This window comes from Primulina eburnea, chromosome 5, assembly GCF_022965805.1.
Source record: "Primulina eburnea isolate SZY01 chromosome 5, ASM2296580v1, whole genome shotgun sequence".
Lineage (NCBI taxonomy): Eukaryota > Viridiplantae > Streptophyta > Magnoliopsida > Lamiales > Gesneriaceae > Primulina > Primulina eburnea.
The window spans coordinates 18,817,019-18,823,843 of record NC_133105.1 but is presented as its reverse complement, the minus strand read 5'-3'; positions in this window follow the sequence as shown (position 1 = coordinate 18,823,843).

Sequence of the window (6,825 nt, the reverse complement as noted above, 5' to 3'; positions counted from 1 at the left end):
CAAAATCAACAATATGCTTCACAAAATGAATAATTTCCTTCCTTAACAACAAATTTCGAATTTAGCAACAAATTTGCTAGAATTTGCTCACCTTGGGTGTGTTGAATTGTTTCTTGAAGAACAAAAACAAAGTTTTGTTCAAATTCTTGAATAAATTTTGAATCCCCTTTTTCAACCCTAGGTTGGATTTTTGAATTTGGTGGAAAGAAATGATGTATTTGATGGAATGTGTGAAGATTTGTAAGTTGTAGTGATGAATTTGTTGAAAGAAGAACAAAGATTTGGTGTATGAGTTGTGTTTGGAGTAGGGATTTTCGAAAATATGGAAGTGGGTGTTCTTGAGAGTGTGTTTCGGTAATGGAAGAGAATGCCCGATTGTTTCTTAAAAAGGTATTACCGCGGGTGCGGTAGTGTAAGCACCGCGGGTGCGGTGTTACTTCGAACAGGCAGCGCGGGGGCGCTGTGTGTTCGGCAGCTACGCGCATTTCTCCATAATGCACGACCGCGGGTGCGGTAATGTAAGCACCGCGGGTGCGGTAGTGCTTCGGCACTCCTAGCGCGGGGGCGCTGTCTTTGTGCTGCGGGTGCACTCCTGATTCGAATTTTCTTGAATTTGTAATGCACCTCAAGCATAGGTGCAGTGCACATGAGACTGTAAGGGCGCTCCTGTTTTATCAAAATATTTTCTTCTCAACTTTTCAGTCCTGAAAAGAAAACAATTGAAAATCATTAAATTTGGGAAGATAAAATCACACATTATATCTAAAAAATACAAAAACACAAATAACATGAAAAAAAAATAATAAAAAAAAAATAAAATAAAATCAACCCCAAAATCAAAATGCAAAATAAACAAAAAATTTGGGTTGCCTCCCAATAAGCGCTTGGTTTAACGTCATCAGCCTGACTTTCATCAGTCTACTTTGGTTCTCGCAGTGGGATGTTGTCCATGTGTCGCACTTCATTGCCAAAGTAATGCTTGACCCTTTGACCATTGACTTTGAATGTCTCGCCATTTTTGCATTTTAGTTCCATTGCACCATGTGGGTACACTTTTTCTACTGTGAATGGGCCAGACCATCTGGATTTTAACTTACCAGGAAACAACCTCAGTCGAGAATTGAATAATAACACGTGTTGTCCTGCTTCAAAGTCTCGTCGAAGAATCTGCTTGTCGTGCCATCTCTTGGTATTTTCTTTGTATATCTTGGCATTCTCGTATGCATCATTCCTGAATTCGTCCATCTCATTCAACTGCAACAGTCGTTGCTCGCCCGATGCTCCCATATCAAAATTGAGCTTTTTGATAGCCCAAAATGCCTTGTGCTCCAGTTCCAAAGGTAAATGACAAGCTTTCCCAAAGACCAACCTATAAGGTGACATCCCGATAGGTGTCTTGTATGCAGTCCTGTATGCCCATAAAGCGTCATCTAGCTTGATTGCCCAATCCTTCCAGTTTGTTTTCACTGTCTTTTCTAATATTTGCTTTATCTCCCGGTTGGATATCTCTGCTTGCCCATTAGCTTGCGGGTGGTATGCCAGTGTCACCCTGTGCTTCACATCATACTTGGCCAATAGTGAGTTAAAAATTTTGTTACAGAAATGTGTACCTTCATCACTGATAATGGCCCTAGGCGTTCCAAATCTCGTGAAGATGTTCCTGTGGACAAACTTAACAACAACTCGAGCATCATTAGTTGCGGTGGCAATTGCTTCCACCCATTTTGACACATAATCGACAGCAAGTAAAATGTATGATTGACCAAACGAAGATGGGAAGGGACCCATAAAATCAATACCCCAGACATCGAAGAGTTCCACCTCCAAAATATTTGTTAGTGGAAATTCATGTCGTCTAGAAATATTGCCAACTCTTTGGCATTTATCACATGACTTGACTAAAGTATAATTGTCTTTAAATAAAGTAGGCCAATAAAAACCTGACTGTAATACTTTAGCTGCTGTTCTAGATGCTCCAAAGTGTCCACCGTAAGGTGAAGAATGACATTGCTCTAGAATCATACCTGCTTCTTCCTCAGCTATACATCGTCTGATTATCTGATCAGCGCATCTCTTGAACAAGAATGGATAGTCCCACAGGTAAAACTTAGCATCATGAAGAAATTTCTTCTTTTGATGATACGTTAAATCCGAAGGCAATTCTCCTGCAGCAAGGAAATTAGCTATATCTGCAAACCATGGATATGTAACACTTACCTTGAAAAGTTGCTCATCTGGGAATGACTCGTTGATAGCTCCACCTTCAGTTCGTTCTTCCAGCTCTAGTCGTGACAGGTGATCAGCCACCTGATTCTCACAAGCTTTCTTATCTTTGACTTCAAAGTCAAATTCTTGAAGTAGGAGTATCCATCGTATCAATCTGGGCTTTGCATCCTTTTTGGAAAACAAGTAACGAAGAGCTGCATGGTCAGTGAAAACCGTTACCTTTGTACCAATGAGATATGTTCTGAATTTGTCGAATGCAAACACCACTGCTAGGATTTCTTTCTCAGTAGTGGTGTAATTCTGTTGGGCTGCATTAAGTGTACGACTTGCATAGTAGATGGCTTTGAACATCTTATCTCGCCTCTGTCCCAATGCTGCTCCCACAGCATAGTCGCTAGCATCACACATGAGCTCAAAGGGCTCCTTCCAATCAGGTACTATCATGATGGGTGCTGAAATCAGTGCTGCCTTGATCTTGTTAAATGCCTGCAAGCAATCATCATCAAAAATAAATGTCGAATCTTTCTCTAACAAATTACATAAAGGTCTAGTAATTTTAGAGAAATCTTTAATATAACGACGATAGAACCCGGCATGTCCCAAGAAACTTCTGATTCCTTTCACATTCTTCGGCGGTGGAAGATTTTCAATTGTCACAACTTTGGCCCTGTCAACTTCTATTCCTTTGGCTGAAATTTTGTGGCCAAGCACAATACCTTCTGGAACCATGAAGTGACATTTTTCCCAATTCAGAACTAGATTCTTAGCCTGACATCTCTGCAAAACAAGCATTAAATTTTGCAAACAATGATCAAAAGATGTACCAAATACAGAAATGTCATCCATAAAAACCTCCATTATTTCCTCAACCATGTCAGAAAATATGGCCATCATACACCTCTGAAAAGTAGCAGGTGCATTGCATAGTCCAAATGGCATTCTCCTGAAAGCAAATGTACCGTAAGGGCAAGTGAATGTAGTCTTCTCCTGATCCTCCGGTGCTATGACAATTTGATTGTAACCTGAATAACCATCTAGAAAGCAATAATAATGATAACCACCAACTCTATCAAGCATCTGGTCAATAAATGGAAGTGGGAAATGATCTTTCCTAGTCGCATCATTCAGTTTCCTGTAGTCTATGCATACTGGCCAACCAGTCACTGGACGAGTTGAAATCAATTCATTGTTCTCATTTTTCACTACAGTTATTCCTCCCTTCTTAGGCACTACTTGTACTGGTGAAACCCATGAGCTATCAGATATAGCATAAATAACACCAGCATTTAACAATTTTAACACCTCAGCCCTCACAACCTCTTTCATTGCAGGATTAAGCCTTCTCTGATGATCAACATAAGGTGAATATGACTCCTGCATCAAAATTTTATGCATACAAACAGTAGGGCTAATTCCCCTTATATCAGCAATTATCCATCCCAGAGCAGATTTAAATTCTCTCAACACCGTCAACAATTTTTCTTTTTCAGTACAAGTAAGAAAAGAAGAGATGATTACCGGATATGTTGAATTTTCACCTAAAAATGCATAACAGAGGTGACTTGGAAGTTCCTTCAATTCAGGGAATACTTTTGGTACCTCTATAATTGCATCTTCAAGTATTTCTACATTATGTACATCAATCTTTTCTTTAGGCAATGTATCGAGAGCAAGTAACTCCTCTTGCACGTCCCAATTATCTTCATCCAGTATAGACGCCGATTCCAACAAGCATCTTTCCAAAGAATCTTTCGTCAATCTACCTGCACCAACATGAGATACACATGAATCAATTACATCAATACTATTACAAGTACTTACCTCATTTGGTTCCTTGATTGTGTTGTAGATGTTGAACATGACTTCTTCTCCACCTACTCTCAATGTAAGCTCACCCTTGTGCACATCGATCAAAGCTTTTCCAGTGGCCAAAACTGGCCTTCCAAAGATAAGTGGGGTGTCCTGATCTTCTTCCATATCTAGAATGACAAAATCAGCAGGAAATATAAATTTGTCTATCTTTACCAGAACATCCTCCACTATACCCCGTGGATATGTAAGTGATCTGTCAGCCAGCTGCAGGGTAATAGTGCTAGGCTTCACCTCGCCAAGCTCTAAAGTCCTGTAAATAGAAAAAGGCATTAAATTAATACTGGCACCCAAATCACATAAAGCTTTATTAATTCTAGAACCACCAATAACACAAAGAATAGTAAAACTCCCTGGATCTTTGAGTTTCTGTGGTAGTTTTCTTTGAAGTATGGCGCTACACTCTTCTGTCAACTTCACTGTTTCAAACTCATGCAACTTCCTCTTCTTTGACATCACATCTTTGATGAACTTTGCATAGTTTGGCATTTGCTCTAAAGCATCTGCAAATGGGATGTTGATATGAATCTTCTTGAAAATCTCAAAAAATTTGGCAAATTGCTCATCCAATTTCTTCTTTTTAAACCTCTGCGGATATGGAAGTATTGGCTGAAATACTGGAGGTTGTTCAACTTCAACTTCAACTTTGGATTCCTCAGTTTCGACTTCTTCAACAGTTATCTCATTTTCATCCTTCTCATTGGAATTTTTAACTTCAAGTTCTTTTCCACTTCTCAAAGTTACAGCTTTGCATTGCTCTTTTGGATTCACTTCAGTGTTACTCGGGAACGGACCTTTATTTTGATCTTTCAATGCATTAGCTAACTGACCAATCTGTGTCTCCAATGACTTCATTGTGGCTCCCATATTTCCCATGTGAGTTTCCATGCCATCAAGACGAGATTCAGTCCTAGCCATTCTTTTACTTGATTCAACGACAAATGTCCCAACTAAATCCTCAAGTGAAGGCTTTCCTTCCCCCTTTGATGCATTGAACCCCGGTGGAGGATTCAACACATTCTTATTATTAGCATATGAAAAATTTTCATGATTTCTCAAACCTGGATGATAAGTGTTAGGGGGAGGGTTACCTCGATATCCTCCGTAGCCACCAAAATTCCTATTGTTGATATAATGAGCCTCATCAGGAATATGTGGTTCTTCAGTGACAACAGATGCATTTTCAACCTCTGATGTACTAGCTTTGTTCATTGCTGCAATTTGAGTTGTTAAAGCTGAAACTTGAGCTGTGAGTGATGTAATAGGATCTATGGCATAAATTCCAGCTTGCTTCTTTACTCCTGACCTTTCAGACGGCCACTGATAACTGTTAATGGTCATCTGTTCAAGCAAATCATATGCTTGATCGGGTGATTTGGCAAATATCGTGCCACCAGCTGCTGCATCAACAGTGCCTCTTGTTTGTCCATTCAAACCATTGTAAAATAATTCAATTTGTACCCAATCTTCAAAACCATGGTTTGGACATCTTCTCAACAACTCCTTATACCTTTCCCATGCTTCATATAGTTGCTCAAAATCAGTCTGCCTAAAAGTACTTATCTCGATTTTTAACTGTGCAGACTTTGCAGGTGGAAAATATTTTGCAAGAAACTTGGTTGCTAAATCCTGCCATGTAGTGATACTCCCCAAAGGAAGCGATTGGAGCCATCCTCTTGCTTGGTCCCTAAGAGAAAAAGGAAACAAACGCAATCGAATTATATCATCAGAAACACCATTTATTTTTACCGTGTCAGTAATTTCAAGGAATGTTCTGAGATGTAAATGAGGATCTGCAGTAGCGGCTCCTCCAAACTGATTCTGTTGAACCATGTTTATCAATGCAGGTTTGAGCTCAAAGTTGTTTGCATTAATCGTTCCTCGTGCTATACCAGAATAATGAGCATTCAATACCGGCCTAAAATGATCTCGGATGGGTATCAAAGGGGGTGGATTTTCATTGTCTCTGTTTTCGGCCATTGCTCGAATCTCTTCTCTTCTTGCCTTTCTTAACCTTCTTGCGGTTCTTTCGATCTCAGGATCAAAGATAAGCAAGTCAAGATTTTGCGATCTTCGCATGCACTGTCAAACAAAAACAATAAACAAATCAGTGTTTAATGTAGTATAATAAAAATAGCTCTAAATTAAAATCTAGACTAATTGGTAACAATACTAATATAAATTCAAATTTTACACTCCCCGGCAACGGCGCCAAAAACTTGTTGCGTGTTTTCTTTAATGCTCGCAAGCGCACGGCGTCAAGTTATAGTAAAATGTAATTATGAGTACAAGTATCGATCCCACGAGGAATGTAATTTCTAAATTTATACTAATGCTTGTAATTAGAATAGTCTCGATTTTATTTAGAATAATCAAATAACAGATTTGTTCGTACCAATGACTGAATTGTAAATAAATTTAATTTTAGTAACACAGATTTGAACAATAGAATAAAAGATCTAGAGGTCCGACTTCACTCAACTATCCACCATGTGCTATTGTGTGTAGCTATATTATAATTGTCCTTCTTATTCATTAACCAAGAATTCTATAATTATCTACTCCCTCTCTCGAGTGCTAAGTAGATAATAATTATCTAACAAAGGATTGCAACGTCTCCGTCAACAATCAATAATTAAATAACACAACAACAAGCACTAAATTCTTTTTATAGCTTCAATAGCAAAATATGTCCTCTCGAACTATATCAATACCATCGATGTATTTTTC